General features: G+C 46.5%; 1 protein-coding gene and 1 long non-coding RNA gene across 3 annotated transcripts in view; both read left to right on the plus strand.

Moving 5' to 3' along the window:
- The window catches only part of LOC310850913, a 169,449-nt gene that overhangs the window by 93,576 nt on the left and 60,555 nt on the right, over window positions 1-15,318 (plus strand). The window lies entirely within an intron of this gene.
- SCNN1D (sodium channel epithelial 1 subunit delta) overlaps window positions 1-15,318 on the plus strand; it is a 69,806-nt gene that overhangs the window by 21,880 nt on the left and 32,608 nt on the right. Inside the window, exon 1 of one of the 2 annotated variants that reach the window (XM_083752639.1) lies at window positions 14,968-15,018. The exons of the other annotated variant lie outside the window; for it this stretch is intronic. The gene's annotated coding sequence lies outside the window, so the exon portion shown is untranslated. Of the gene's footprint in view, window positions 1-14,967; window positions 15,019-15,318 lie in introns of those variants that run through there. 2 annotated transcript variants of the gene reach the window in all.

The following is a 15,318-nucleotide window of genomic DNA, read 5'->3' on the forward strand; positions in this document are numbered from 1 at the left end:
GCATGGAAGAGTTAAGCTGAGCCCAGAGCTCAGATTGCAGGCGGGTGTGGCTTAGCAGGCTCTCAGTAGCTTCTGCTCCCTGCCCACCATTCTCAGACTTTTTTCCTTTGTTCTTCATGGAACAGGCAAGAAGCCATGTAGCCATGGCTCCCTGCAAGTGAGCTGAATCTCTCCAAAAGGGAGATTTCACGGACTGCATCTTTGCTAGCCCAAAGATTGCACAATCCTTTTTGTAAAGAAACAACGTTCTTTAATTTTTAAGTCATTTGGTACCTTTTTCATCTTCATTTTACTTCCAGTGGATGAAAACTGTGTCTGTGATTTATTCTAGCCTAAGTATTTCTGTGGGGAACTTTTGTTTAAAGGTGGATGAGGGCAGGTGCAAATCTAACCAAGCTTAAATGTGCTTGGAGCAATCACCATTATGCTAACTCTGCTACGAGAGAGTAAGAACCTCTCTTCTAAACCTCTCTCTCCAACACCTATGCCACAAGAGAAATGCCATTGTTCCATGGTCAGAGCACCTGCTTTGCAAGCAGAAGGTCCCAGGTTCAATCCCTGGCATCTCCAGGTAGGAATGGGAATGTCCCCTGTCTGAAGCCCTGAAGAACCACTGCCATTTTCAGGCACACACTCACTTCATGACATGGGCCTTAGGTTGCTGATCCCCAACATAAAGGCTTGCTTGGTCCAGCATCCTGTTCTCACAGTGGCCAACCAGATGCGGGACTTCACTCCCACAGGAAGCAGTGATGTCCACCTACGAAGATGGGTTTAAAAGAGGATGGGACAGATTTCATGGAAGAGAGGGCTATTGATGGATACAAGCCACAATGGCTGTGCTCTACTTCTACCGTTCAAAACAGCAATGCTTCTGAATGTCAGTGGCTGGAAACCCCAGGAAAGGAGAGGGTTTTTTTGTGCTCGAATCCTGCTTGTGGGCTTCCCACAGGTATCTAGTTGGCCGCTGTGAGAACAGGATGCTATACTGAAGAGGATGCTTTGCTTCTCAAGTATTTATGCTCCAGTGGGAAGCCTGTAAGGAGAACTCGAGTGCAACAGCAACTCTCCCCATCTGCGATTTCTGGCAGCAGATATTCAAAGAAGCCCACTGCCTGCAGGAGTAGAGACACAGCCGAGGCATCATAGCTGTTGTTTAGTCATTTAGTCATGTCCGACTCTTCGTGACTCCGTGGACCAGAGCACGCCAGGCACTCCTGTCTTCCACTGCCTCCTGCATTTTGGTCAAACTCATGTTCGTAGCCTCGAGAACACTGTCCAACCATCTCGTCCTCTGTCGTCCCCTTCTCCTTGTGCCCTCCATCTTTCCCAACATCAGGGTCTTTTCCAGGGAGTCTTCTCTTCTCATGAGTTGGCCAAAGTATTGGAGCCTCAGCTTCAGGATCTGTACTTCCAGTGAGCAGTCAGGGCTGATTTCCTTAAGAATGGATAGGTTTGATCTTCTTGCAGTCCATGGGACTCTCAAGAGTCTCCTCCAGCACTATAATTCAAAAGCATCAATTCTTCGGCGATCAGCCTTCTTGATGGTCCAGCTTTCACTTCCATACATCACTACTGGGAAAACCAGAGCTTTAACTATACGGACCTTTGTTGGCAAGGTGATGTCTCTTGATGGAGCGGGAACTGGCAAGCCACTCCAGTATCCTTGCCAAGAAAACTCCATGGCATCATAGCTAGGAGCATTTAAGAGCTTTATCCTTTGTGAATTTGGCTTTTAAAGCCAGCCAAGTTGGCAGCCATCACCGGCAGAAAGGTGGCCATGAGCTACCCAACAGCAGAGATGAAAGGAGGCGCTAGTGAAACGCCGTTTCTGTCGTGCTGCGGTTCGCCTTATGCAAAAACAAAACAAACACTCTAAGTTATTCATGTCACTGCCAGCTGTGGCAGAATCATGTAACTTACATAATTAATTGTAAAGATTGTGTGCATTACATCATTTATGCTGTCTAGGGTGGGACGGGGAATAATCAATTACGTTTCGCTCGCAGACTGAAAGCAACAACAACAGCGAATACCGATCATAATTGCTGGGCTGATTTCCATTCTGCATGTGGACCAAATAAGCAGACGTCAGCAAAGGTCCACTCCCATATGGGTTTTTGTCAAAATCATCTGACCTCCCTAATCTCTGATAGCAGCAATGTCCAACCGGTCGGCCGCGATCGACAGGGAGATCCCTGGAGTGCTCCAGATCGATCGCAGGAGTTATAAAAGTGATCGCCCACTTGCTCCTGGACGATCACGACTCGCCCCACTCCTGGCGCTATTTTCAATCGCCGCTGCTTGCAGTGCTGTGAAAGCTTGTATTCCCGGATGTCAGGGAACTGACATCAGAGAGAAAAGCGGAGGCAGGGCTCCAGAGCGATGCCGGAGAGGGAACCAGTCGGGGGGAAGGAATTCAGTGTGACACCAATAGAGAGGAGAGGGAGATGGAGGAATCGGTGTCAGGGCTCCGAGACCCTTCAACCGAGGCCAGCGGAGAGAGCGCTGGCACGCCCTTGCCGTCCCCTTACCTGCGCAGACGCGTTCCGTGCAGGGAACACAGGCGGAGACTTGGGGTCAAACAGCTTTTATGCTGGAAGAGATTCAAGAAACGCCCACTGACGGATTCTGCAAGTGACTAACAGGTCACGGAGGGCGAGCTCTAACCCTAAACATGGTTGAGCAAACGATCTAACTGAAGTGGAGGCAGTTTACACACGAGTAACGCAGGTGGCGCTGTGGGTTAAAGCCTCAGCGCCTAGGACTTGCCGATCGAAAGGTCGGCGGTTCGAATCCCTGCGGCGGGGTGCGCTCCCGCTGCTCGGTCCCAACGCCTGCCAACCTAGCAGTTCGAAAGCACCTCCGGGTGCAAGTAGATAAATAGGGACCGCTTACCAGCGGGAAGGTAAACGGCGTTTCCGTGTGCGGCTCTGGCTCGCCAGAGCAGCAATGTCACGCTGGCCACGTGACCCGGAATTGTCTCCGGACAGCGCTGGCCCCTGGCCTCTTAAGTGAGATGGGCGCACAACCCCAGAGTCTGTCAAGACTGGCCCGTACGGGCAGGGGTACCTTTACCTTTACCTAACCCACCCATAACCATCACACCTGCCTTGGCATCAGAGTGGGAAAATAAGGGAGGGCTGTGGACTGTTTCGTGAGCGATTTATTGCAGTCATGCCCTTAGAAAGCTCAGCAGCTGTGGTCTCTCCCCATTAAAAAAAGGCTCAACAACTATGGCAATGAAAATGGGTAGATCACTGCCATTTTTATTATTCCGGGAGGCCAAAGGCAATGTGGCATCAGAGCAATCATGAAATATACTGTACTTGGAGTGGAGAGTGGATTTCATGCTCTTTATTCAGCTCATAGTGGTGAGGAGGAGGAATGGAAGTTCCCCCAGAATGTCTGCTTTATATACATTATTTACACAATGGGCCCCACGTGATTGGCTAATTCCGGGGTTCTCCTGTAGGCCAATCAGGTTGCGGATTCACTTCCACCTGGAGCTGGATTGGGTGGCTCCTGTGGACCAATCAGACTGCTGCATTCTGGGTCCTATTGTTCTAGGACCAATCAGACTGCTGCATTTTGGATCCTATTCAACTCAGTACATAACAAATCACAAAGTAGATATGGAATGGGGAACCTCAGGCCTGGGGGGCAGAATGTGGCCCTCCAACCATCTCTCTCCGGCCCTCTGAACTCTCTCCCGGCTGCCCTGCTCACCAGCCCTGCTTCAAACTCTGTTTACACATGGCTGGAATGTTGTCTTCAACTCTGATCTCTTGCTTGCCTTGTGTTCATGTAGAAACTAGCCTAGTATAATGAGGAAATGTACATTCATTGATCCACCAGAGTGGCCCTACTCATGATTCCACCACTGAGTAGGGTTTGTAAGTCAGTGGCTCGTGAAAGGGCCTTCTTGGTGGTGGCTCCCCAACAGCAGAATAGAATGTCCTCTCCCTTGTCCTTAGCTGATGTTTTCATCAGTTGCTAACCTCTTATGCAGGGTTCTAGTGATGCTTCTAGTGTGTTTGGCCACACCTCCTTGCAGCTGCAATATGTATGGATTTTATATTGTTCTTCATTAGATAAATAGATCATTTGCATTAGCAACTAGCATTGCAATTTGCTCTACAAAAAATGCAAAGATAATCATAACTTATCAGGCAAAGTGACCAAACAAAATTTCAAAGTGCCAGCCATTTTAATTTCCTGTGTAAAGTGTGTGTGTGCAGGTAAAATCGCAGAAGTAAATAGAAATTATGCAACAATTTGCAGTGGCGTAGCGTGGGTTGTCAGCACCCGGGACAAGGCAAGTAATTTGTGCCCCCTAACCCGTGGATTTGCGCCCCCTAACCCGTGGATTTGCGCCCCCTAACCCTAACCCCCAGATGTTGCGCCCGGTGCGGCCGGCCCCCCCTGCACCCCCCACGCTACGCCACTGACAATCTGAAACTCGGAAAGCAAAATTGTTTGTGGCCCTTATTCTAATGGCAGTTTCTAGAAATTTAGCAATCAACACCAGCTTATGCTGATCCTCCAGGAGAAAAATTACATAATAATCAGCTGCACATCCCATAATTGGCGAGTGATTATCTCCTTGCCCATCTCTGTACCAAGAGCAAAACAAAGAGTACATGGATTAACCCATCTCCATAATGTTTGATAGTTCTCTGTTGTATTATTATTATTATTATTATTATTATTATTATTATTATTAGGTTGCACCCAAATGTCTTTTATTTGGAGTACAGACACTGAAAGGAATGGACCTAAGTTAATCGCAGTCTGCACTATACATTTAAAGCAGTATCATACCATTTCAGTCACAACGCCCTCCAAAGAATCCGGGTAAGCTTAGTTTGTGCTGAGAGTTGTTAGAGACCCCTGTTCCCCTCATAGAGCTACAGTTCCCACAGTTCCCTGAGGAAAGGGATTGGCTGTTAAATCACTTTGGGAATTGTAGGTCTGTGAGGAGAGGGGTCTTCTATCAGCACCCTTCACAAACTACACTTCCCAGGAGTCTTTGGAGGAAGCCACGGCCATTTAAAGTGGTGTGAAGATGCTTTAAATATATAGTGCAAATAGGGCCTTTCTCTGAGTAGACCAATTGAAATTAAAGGTAAAGGGGAAAGGCACCCTTGACCATTAGGTCCAGTCGTGACCGACTCTGGGGTTGCAGTGCTCATCTCGCTTTATTGGCCGAGGGAGACGGTGTACAGCTTCCGGGTCATGTGGCCAGCATGACTAAGCCGCTCGTGGCGAACCAGAGCAGCGCACAGAAACACCGTTTACCTTCCCTCTGGAGCGGTACCTATTTATCTACTTGCACTTTGATGTGCTTTAAAACTGCTAGGTTGGCAGGAGCAGGGACCGAGCAACAGGAGCTCACCCCGTCACGGGGATTTGAACCACCGACCTTCTGATCGGCAAGTCCTAGGCTCTGTGGTTTAACCCACAGCGCCACCCGCATCCCCCATTGAAATTAATCATCCATTAATTTCCATTAATCCATTAATCAATTATTGAGTAAACCATCACCAGTAAATCAGCAAGCAAATCACCATCATTACTGATTTGTATGCTGTATCATCCATTCATTTCAATGGATCTACTCTGAGTAGGACTTGCCTTGGTTACAACCCCCTTCTTTCATACCGTATTTGGTTCCTCCGCTCAGTCCCTTATTTAATGCAAAGCAGAACAAACAAAAAAACAAAACAAAAATATCATGCATGTGGCCCATCACTTGCCTTTGGTCATGCTGGGCTGGTGCTGATGCGAGTTCGAGTCCAGAAACATCAAGAGTTTCTTAGTATTGGGTTCTAGCAGTTCTGTTTCTAACTTTGACCTCTCCTTCTGAAATCCTAATTTCCTGTCCTGCTTAAATGTCTCATTTATCTGAGTAATCCATCTTTCAAAATACATTTTTAAGTTGTTAACTGAACTTCCCCACACCTCCCTCACCCTGCGTTCTTTACAATAAAACATATCAGCAAATTATTACCTTGTTTCGCGTCTTATTTATATCTTTCAAAATATTTTACTTCTAAGTTTAAAGTACCTTTTGTCCAGTATTTGTACATTAAAGTAAAAAATATAAAAACTTTAAATTTCAACTTTTTCTTGATTATAACTTATCTTCCTATTTTCTCAATCCAGTTGCAGGAGCTAAATTCCAAATCATGCAGATTCTTAATATTCATACAACTTATAATATTTTTGCAAATAGTCCTTAAATTTTTTCCAGTCTTCTTCCGTTGTCTCTTCTTCCGAGTCTCGGATTCTGCCAGTCATTTCAGCCAGTTCCATATAGTCCATCAACTGCGTCTGCCACTCTTCCAGCGCGGGAAGATCTTGTATCTTCCAATATTTTGCTATAAGTATTCTTGCTGCTGTAGTTGCATACATAAAAAATGTTCTATCCTTCTTTAACACCCTTTGGTCCACAATGCCCAGAAGGAAGGCCTCTGGTTTCTTGGGAAAGGTGTACCTAAACACCTTTTTTAATTCATTATAGATCATTTCCCAGAAGGCCTTCACTTCTGGACAAGTCCACCAAAGGTGAAAGAATTTGGGTGACTTTAGAAGTGGATTAGAAAGATACTCAGAGGGTATGGCTCTCACGGATGCAAGGACGCAGGTGGTGCTGTGGTCTAAACCACTGAGCCTCTTGGGCTTGCCAATCGGAAGGTCGGTGGTTCGAATCCCCGCAACGGGGTGAGCTCCCGTTGCTCTGTCCCAGCTCCTGCCAACCTAGCAGTTCAAAAGTACACCAGTGCAAGTAGATAAATAGGTACCGCTGTGGCGGGAAAGTAAATGGCATTTCCGTGCACTCTGGCTTCCATAACGGTGTCCCATTGCACCAGAAGTGGTTTGGTCATGTTGGCCACATGACCCGGAAAGGTGTCTGCAGACAAATGTCAGCTCCCTCGGCCTGAAAGCAAGATGAGTGCCACAACCCCATTTTCGCCTCTGACTGGGCTTAACCATCCAGGGGTCCTTAACCTTTTACATTACTAGCCACAAAGGCTATACCAGTTTCTGGAAATCACAAGTGGGGAGCATTGCTGTCGCTTCAGGTCCTGTTTGTGGGCTTCCCATTGGGGGCATCTGGTCAGCCACTGTGAGAACAGGATGCGGCCTAGATGGGCCATTGGCCTGATCCAGCAGGGATATCTTCTTACGTTCTTGCATCAGAAAAAAAATAAACCAATGAAAATATCTCAGCGAATATACAATCAAATTAAGGACTCACCACATACTTCTTCATAAGGTCTAACAATAAAGATACAAAGCTGCGCTCTCAGTAAACAATCCTCTGAAACTTCGACCCATAGCATAAGCATCTGTTACACGTGAACATCCATTTGGAAGCCTATTTATGCAGGGTTGTTGTTGTTGTTGTTTTATATAAAAAATGTTAAGAAGGGCGGAATTAGTCTGAGCATTACTTAAGGAGCAAAGAGCAAAAATGGTTACATAAAGGGGTAAATTAATATTGCTCAAGGCGCAAAGAGCCATAATTGTCACACAGAGGGAGAAATTATGCAATTCGCTTTCAGGAGAAAACTTGTTACGCCTACAGGCTCCAACACGGATTGCATTGATCTTTCTGACACTTTTTTTCTGGATAACAACCCCTGAGCAAATTGGATGAAAAGCTGAGTGAGTCAGGCAGGACTTAGGTCTTTCCTGTGACTCGATGGAGAGGGTGGAGCTTCTGCTGCGAGGCTGAACATGTGGGATTTAGTATCTCATAAGGCACCTTCCTTTGTCATGGGGGAAAACCCAAATCTTTATCTCTCTCTGACAAGAGAGCATTGGGCTAGGTGCATGAGGTCAGGGTCTGAGACATCAGTCATGCGCACAGGAGACATAGGAGGAAATATCTCCTGGCCTTAGAAAACATTGCAGTTCCTTCTATTTCCAATGTTCAGGCTGTGAGTACCATTCATTATTCATTCACTTATTCATTTTAAAGCATTTCTAAACTGTGTAATAAACTCTTTGCTGAATACAATATAAAAGCAATATACCATATCAGTAAAGCAAGAACATAGGGTATAACCAAACTGTAGTATAAACACATTTTAAATAAATAAAAACAGGAATTTGGAGAATTCAACAAGGTCTGGTCTTCTGGGTCAGGAAAAGTTTGGACGAAAAGATATGGATTGTATCTAAGTCAGTCCAGTAAACCCACTGAAATCAATGGACCTAAGCAGTAATATTTTTCTAGAAAAAGAGGAGCCTGAACTCACCATGAACGCCTCTCTTGTTCTCTTAGGATGGCAATGGCACCCACCTGAGAGGTGCCGGAACTGAGTTCTGGTGAGTTCTGACTGACAAAAAGCCCTGGGCCTAAGTTAGTTATCTCCATTAACTTCAGTGGGTCTGCTCTGAGCTGGACTTACATTGGATGCAAATCAATGGCTTTAGAAGATGGCTGCCACTTCCCATAAGACAGAGGGAAGGGCTTTCTGAGGGTAAACAGCAAAAATGGTCACTGCCCTATGGTTCGGGGTGGAGGGACCTGCCAATTTTGGTTCTTTCTGTTTCTCATTTTTCCAATCTTAAATCCATTTCTCCACATCTCTGTAGCAATTCACACTTTTTTTTAATTTAAAAAATCATGAAATTCTTCCACGTTTAGTGCGAATTTCTCCTAATAAGCACCTTCTTTTGTACTTAGCTTTGAGTTAATGTACGCATTTCTGCAAACAATTCCACCTATGCACACTTTCCCCAAATGTAGAGATTTGTTAAAAGAAAGACTGCTGGGCTGGAGAACTGCATTGAACTGCAGGTTCAACAGAATCTCCTTTAAGTGGGACATGATCCAAGTCTCTCCCCTATCCTGTCCCACGATGATATTCTAGGTATGGCACCATGAGCAGTATTTCCCCAGATGATCTAAGCAATGGAGTCTGGTCTATTTAGGGCCGTGGTTTTCAAAGGTCGTAGCGTGCCACACTGGCATGGCAGGAGACAATCAAGGACAATCAAAGGAATATTTAAACCAGGGGGTAGGCAACTTAAGGAGCCCAATTGCCTTCTCAATCCAGCCCCTGGACGGTCCGGGAATCAGCATGTTTTCACATGAGTAGAATGTGTCCTTTTATTTAAAATACATCTCTGGGTTATTTGTGGGGCATAGGAATTTGTTCATTTCCCCAAAAAAAATATAGTCCGGCCCCCCCACATGATCTGAGGGATGGTGAACTGACCCCCTGCTGAAAAAGTTTGCTCACCCCTGATTTAAACATTTCAGTGTAGTATACCACATGATGGGATCAAAATGTTTTGTTTTATTTGCAGAATATGGATATCTCTTCAAAATGAGAACAAGAGCATCAGGTGTGCAGAAATGAGTCCTGTTCTTATGCACCTGCATTGTTTTTACACTTTCTGGATGTCCCGTGGTCATATTATAAAGTAGTAACCCTGCTAGGTGTTACTTTCTTTTTTGTTAGCAATAAATAAAAAAAAATATCAAAAAATCGGTGTTGCCCAAGCAAATTTTTATTCTGAAAGTGTGGCCCAGAGGAAAAAAGTTTGAGAACCACTGATATAACTGATAATAATAATAATAATAATAATAATAATAATAATAATAATACAGTATAGGGCAACTGGGGACACAGTTGTAGCAACCTGAGTCTGCCCTTAGGCAGCCCTACCTGCTTGACATCTGACGTGCAACTCATCCAGTGACATGTCTGTCAGCTTCCTCCTCTCTAGATTAGGTGCTTCCCTTGTAGATTTCAGCAAGGAAGAAGGATGGGGATGAAACCACAAGGAGTTGTCTCCGCCTGTCATTGGCAGGTAACATCAGTGGCCCTGGGTCGTCGTCAATACTAGTTTTACCCAGAGTAGGCTCACTGACATTAATAGACTTGACTAGCTTAGGTTCATCAGTTTCAATAGATCCACACATTGGAGTTATTTAAGCAGAGATTGGAGGGCCGTCTGTCAGGGATTCTTTTCTTTTTTAAAAATAATTTTTATTATGAATTTCAACATAACAAATTACAGTGGTGCCTCGCAAGACGAAATTAATCCGTTCCATGAGGCTCTTCGTCTAGCGGTTTTTTCGTCTTGGGAAGCAAGCCCATTGACAGCTTAGCGGATTAGCGCTATTAGCGGTTTAGCGGCTTTTAGCGGATCAGCTGATAAGCGGCTTAGCGGCTTAGGAAAAGGGGGGGAAGGGGAAAAAACCCGCAGGAACTTGCAAGACATTTCGTCTTGCGAAGCAAGCCCATAGGGAAATTCGTTTTGCGAAGTGCCTCCAAAACGGAAAACCCTTTCGTCTAGCGGGTTTTCCATCTTGCGAGGCGTTCATCTTGTGGGGCACCACTGTATCAAAAACATATCATCTTCATTCCCCCCCCTTTTCCCCCCTTCCCCCATCCCCAAGAAAAAGCCTCCCTCCCTCCCCCCCGACTTTCCTCAGCGCCTCTCTCTGATTTTTCAACACACGTTATTCTCTGCATATTATAAAATTGTAAATATTACCGTATCTATCTATTATGTTAACTATAATAAATTTGTGTATGTTTATTCAAAACCTGCCAAGGAGTCCAGTTCATTTTGTTGTTTCTTAAAGTGATTTGTAAAAGGTTCCCATTCTTCTTTAAAGCCACCGTTGTCCTTCTCTTGCAGTTTGTATGTCAATTTCGCCAGTTCCGCATAATCCATCAATTTCCCTTGCCACTGTTTTTTTGTCAGGAATTCTTTAAGCTGTGATTCTGTCACTGCAGGGGGTTGGACAAGATGACACCATCCCTCCCAACTCTATAATTCTATGATGCTAATCTGAATAAAATATTGTGGGGTGGGACAGGTGAGCTCCACCCTGCATAATTGGTCACATGCTGCGGCACATGCACACCATTTGAATGCAATGCCCATCAACTTTAGGGGGTCCAGCCCCCTCAAATATTTTATGGGGGGTGGTGGCTGAAGGGACCTCGACCCCTAGGAGTTGGCTCCTATGGATTCTATAAAACTGATTTGGAGACAACCCCAGGTGTGCTGTTAACCAACTGAAGCTGCGATCCCAACCCCACTTACCTGGGAATGACCCCCAGTTAGGATCACAGCCGGGACGCAGGTGGCGCTGTGGGTTAAAGCCTCAGCGCCTAGGACTTGCCGATCGAAAGGTCGGCGGTTCGAATCCCTGCGGCGGGGTGCGCTCCCGCTGCTCGGTCCCAGCGCCTGCCAACCTAGCAGTTTGAAAGCACCCCCGGGTGCAAGTAGATAAATAGGGACCGCTTACCAGCGGGAAGGTAAACGGCGTTTCCGTGTGCGGCTCTGGCTCGCCAGAGCAGTGATGTCACGCTGGCCACGTGACCCGGAAGTGTCTCCGGACAGCGCTGGCCCCTGGCCTCTTAAGTGAGATGGGCGCACAACCCCAGAGTCTGTCAAGACTGGCCCGTACGGGCAGGGGCACCTTTACCTTTACCTTTACCTAGGATCACAGCCGCCATCTGCTTTGCCCTCTCTGGATATTCCTGGAGAGTGGTATGACTTGGTCATACTGACCCATGTCGTCACATCAAGATGAGGCTACTGTTGTGTGGGCCACATGGGCTTCCTTTGAAAAGCGTCAGCGAGATCCTCGGCCAGTTCAGATTGGGTCAGGACGTTCTATGCAAAGGACATTACTTTTGCAAGAACTCCTTAGGAGGAAATAGGGTGATGCATCGCATCACCTGCTTCTTAAATTGGCCTTCGCCAGAGAGCTGAGTTTCAAGCACTTCCTTCGCGTTGACCTCCAATTCGGCACAAACTGATCATCTTCCAGCTGCCGTAACCCTGTTGATCCAGAGCTCAGATCTTGCATGTGGCTGTGAAGCCTCCTTCCTTCCTAGTCCCCCAGTCCACCTCTGCAAAGCTGGAGTGCTAACTGAAAGCAACAGAGCAGAGGAGCTGGAAGCACAGCGCTGGCTTGCTTGCTTAGATGCTGTGATTTTGCGGTGAGGCAAAGCCCTGTCTATGCCTCCTTGGCTTCACAAGGGATGAGGAGCTCTCTAATGCAGCCAACTGTAGCAGGGCTTGCTGTCAGTGCCAAACAGTGAGCCCTGCTTGCAAAGGAATGATCGGGGACTCATTTTAGGCACCCCATTGCTCCTTGGCCTATAGCCATTGAGTCTGTTGTTTAATGGCAAGAGTGCAGAGTCCCTTCATTCAGTTGCAGCCACGACCCTTCTAAAATGATATAACCTTCTAAGATTACACAATATAATAATAATAATAATAATAATAATAATAATAATAATAATAATACAGTCATACCTCAGGTTAAATATGCTTCAGGTTGAGCATTTTCAGGTTGCGCTCCGTGGCGACCCAGAAGTAACGGAACGCATTACTTCCGGGTTTCACCGCTCGCGCATACGCAGACACTCAAAATGACATCACACATGCGCAGAAGCAGTGAATCATGACCTGCGCACGCGCAGACGCAGGTTGCATTCTGCTTAAGATGTGAACGGGGCTCCGGAACAGATCCTTTTCGCATCCAGAGGTACCACTGTAATAATAATAATAATAATAATAATAATAATAATGGATGTATTGTAACGATGCAGACCTTCATGTGCTGCCTTTCAGCTAGATCTGCTCTTTTCTGTGCATGTACGTTTGGAGCGGTCCTATAGCTTCTTTCAGAGTGAGTTTAGTTGCGTTTTCCATGACGTTCCATTGCACATAACAGAACTTGCATTCTGTTCTCTTGAAACCAATCCTCCCCCCCCCCCATTGTGTTTTTGGTCAAGTGAAAATGCTGAGCTTTGGAGCATATAGAACTCTTCCTTTTTGGTGTTCTTCCTGCGCACCTTCTCCAGAGTAACCCTAGGAGCCAATCCCCACTGGCCGACTCACCTCCTTTTACTTGGATTGGTTCCAATCAGCCCAAAGGGAGAGAATCCTTCTTCTCAGGGGCTAAAAAGCTCCCCTTTCATACAGAGAGACTCTGCTGCAAAAATAGTAGTGGGTCTTTGACCTCCTGCAACTCTGGACCACTAAGCCTCTGGCTATGGTTGCCCCTCTACTTGCCAAGGGCACTATACATTTGACCAGAAATGTCAGACAGAAATTGTCATCAGGATGGAAAGTTGCATTTTAATTTCAGAGAATCATAAAGTTGGAAGGGACCCAGAGTGTCATCTAGTCCAAACCCCCTCACTTAAATACTTCTTGCCTTCTGTTCACACAGTGGTCCCAGTGCTGGTGAAAGAAAAGAGATGAAAGTGTACAAAATCACAGAGTCTAAAAGCAGCCACACTCTGTTATGAACAAAACTCAGTGGCACAGTAGATCTTGGTTATCCTTTGCTTAAAAACTTTTTTTAAAAAAAAATCACAATAAAACAGCTGGTTAATCCAATCCAGGGAAACACTGAGAGCAACATCACTGAATGATCCTCGTGGCAGCTTGCAATGGGTGGGAATAATATGTGCAAACACTCCCTCCCTCCCATTCACGCAGGCAGGCAGGACCCAAAATCCCGCAACCCAGTGGAATAAGCAAGGTAGACAGCTGGCTATGGCAGTAGACCAGATGCTGGATTCAGATGCCCTGGAGTTCACTTCCAGGCATCTCTTCTAAGATGGGCTGATGCGAGAAAGGTTCCTTGGCCAACCTTGGGCTGGGGAAGTGCCGTCGCTCAGCAGTAGAGCACCTGCCGTGCATGCAGAAGGCCCCAGGTTCAATCTCCCATGGCATCTCCAGGTAGGGCTGGGATTTATCCCCTACCTGCTGCCAGTCAGTGTAAGCAACCCTAAGCTAGATGGACCAACAGCCTGACTCAGTATGTGTTCCTGTGTGTGTGTGTGTTGCATGTTGTGTTCCTGTGTCTTAAGGGCTGTAGCTCAGTGGCAGAGCATCTGTTTTGCATACAGAAGGTCCCATCTCTAGGTAGGGCTGGGACAGACTCCCTTCTGAACCTCTGGAAAGCTGCTGCCAGTCAGGGTAGAAAGAAAGAAAGAAAGAAAGAAAGAAAGAAAGAAAGAAAGAAAGAAAGAAAGAAAGAAAGAAAGAGACCAGAATATTAAAAACTGAAATGTAGATGTAAATAAATGGTGCTTAAAAAAAACAACTCCAAAAGGAAGTGTCTCAGTAACTAGCACTGTGGTGGCCCCTCCAAAAGCACCCTGGTCCAAACACCAGATTTTTCCAAGTAGAAGGATGGTGGGCATGCAGAAGGTTGCAGGTTCAATCCCCAGCATCTCCACATAAGACCGGGAAACACCCCTTCCCCGGACCCTGGATCATGGATCACAGAATTGTAGAGTTGGAAGGGAGCCTGAGGATCATCTGGTCCAACTCCCTGCAATGCAGGAATATATGCAGCTGCCCCATACAGGGATCGAACCTGCAACCTTGGCATTATCAGCATCGCGCACTAACCAGCTGAGCTATCCAGGATAACTGCTGCCGATCAGTGTCGACCAGACTGAGCTAGACGAGCCAATGGTACACAACACGTGCTGAGTCTAAGGCAGCTCCCTGTATTCCTGAGAATAGAGGAGGAAATTTTCCGAGGCAGGGAGATCACCCGGCATCTTTGAGGGCAGCAGGAGTAGTGACCGAATCACCCGAAAGACGAGGACGATTAAGACACTGCAAGGAGGATTCCTCAGAATTTGGAATTATTTCCTCGTTTCCTCCTCCCTCTATCGCAGCCGACAAACGGACGCCTTTGCGCGAGATTCCGCATGAATCCAAAAGCTTCCCAAGTTGAGCAAGCTTCTCCGCGTCCTCCGACTGGCTGGTCTGGTCTGGTCTTCTTCCCTGGGAAGAAATCTGCGTCTCTCCATGAAGCTCCAGCCCTTTCGAGCCGTGACTCAGCCTCTCAATCTGCATAACAAGGCTGGACAGCTCCCAGGCGCTCTTATAAAAGAAAACTCTCAGGATCTCGCTCTCACATTTTGCCAGCTCCTTCGCGCTGCGCGCCACGCTGCTCCACCCGGCTCCCAGTTCAAGAGAAGAGCGGGGGCAACCAAGGTACCGATCGCTTTCTTGCGGCTGCTAATGTCTGTGCATTGTGTGTGGCTCTGCCCTGGCATTAGTGCCTGAAACCAGCTCATAATTGCTATATTTAGAGCAAGTAGGCTAATGGAAGTGTAGCTCGGCTTCTTATGATTTCATTTGACTGTCTCTGTGTTTTGCTGGACGGGTTTCTACAGTTGAGTACAGTTTGGTGAGCATCTACAGCATGCAAGCGGAGGGGTGGACAATGAGGTGGAAGAAAGGACTGTAACACTTCAGGTGGTGCCTGAACTCCTTTTCCATGTCATCCCCCCC

The sequence above is a fragment of the Podarcis gaigeae genome, assembly GCF_964106915.1.
Source record: "Podarcis gaigeae genome assembly, chromosome: 8".
Lineage (NCBI taxonomy): Eukaryota > Metazoa > Chordata > Lepidosauria > Squamata > Lacertidae > Podarcis > Podarcis gaigeae.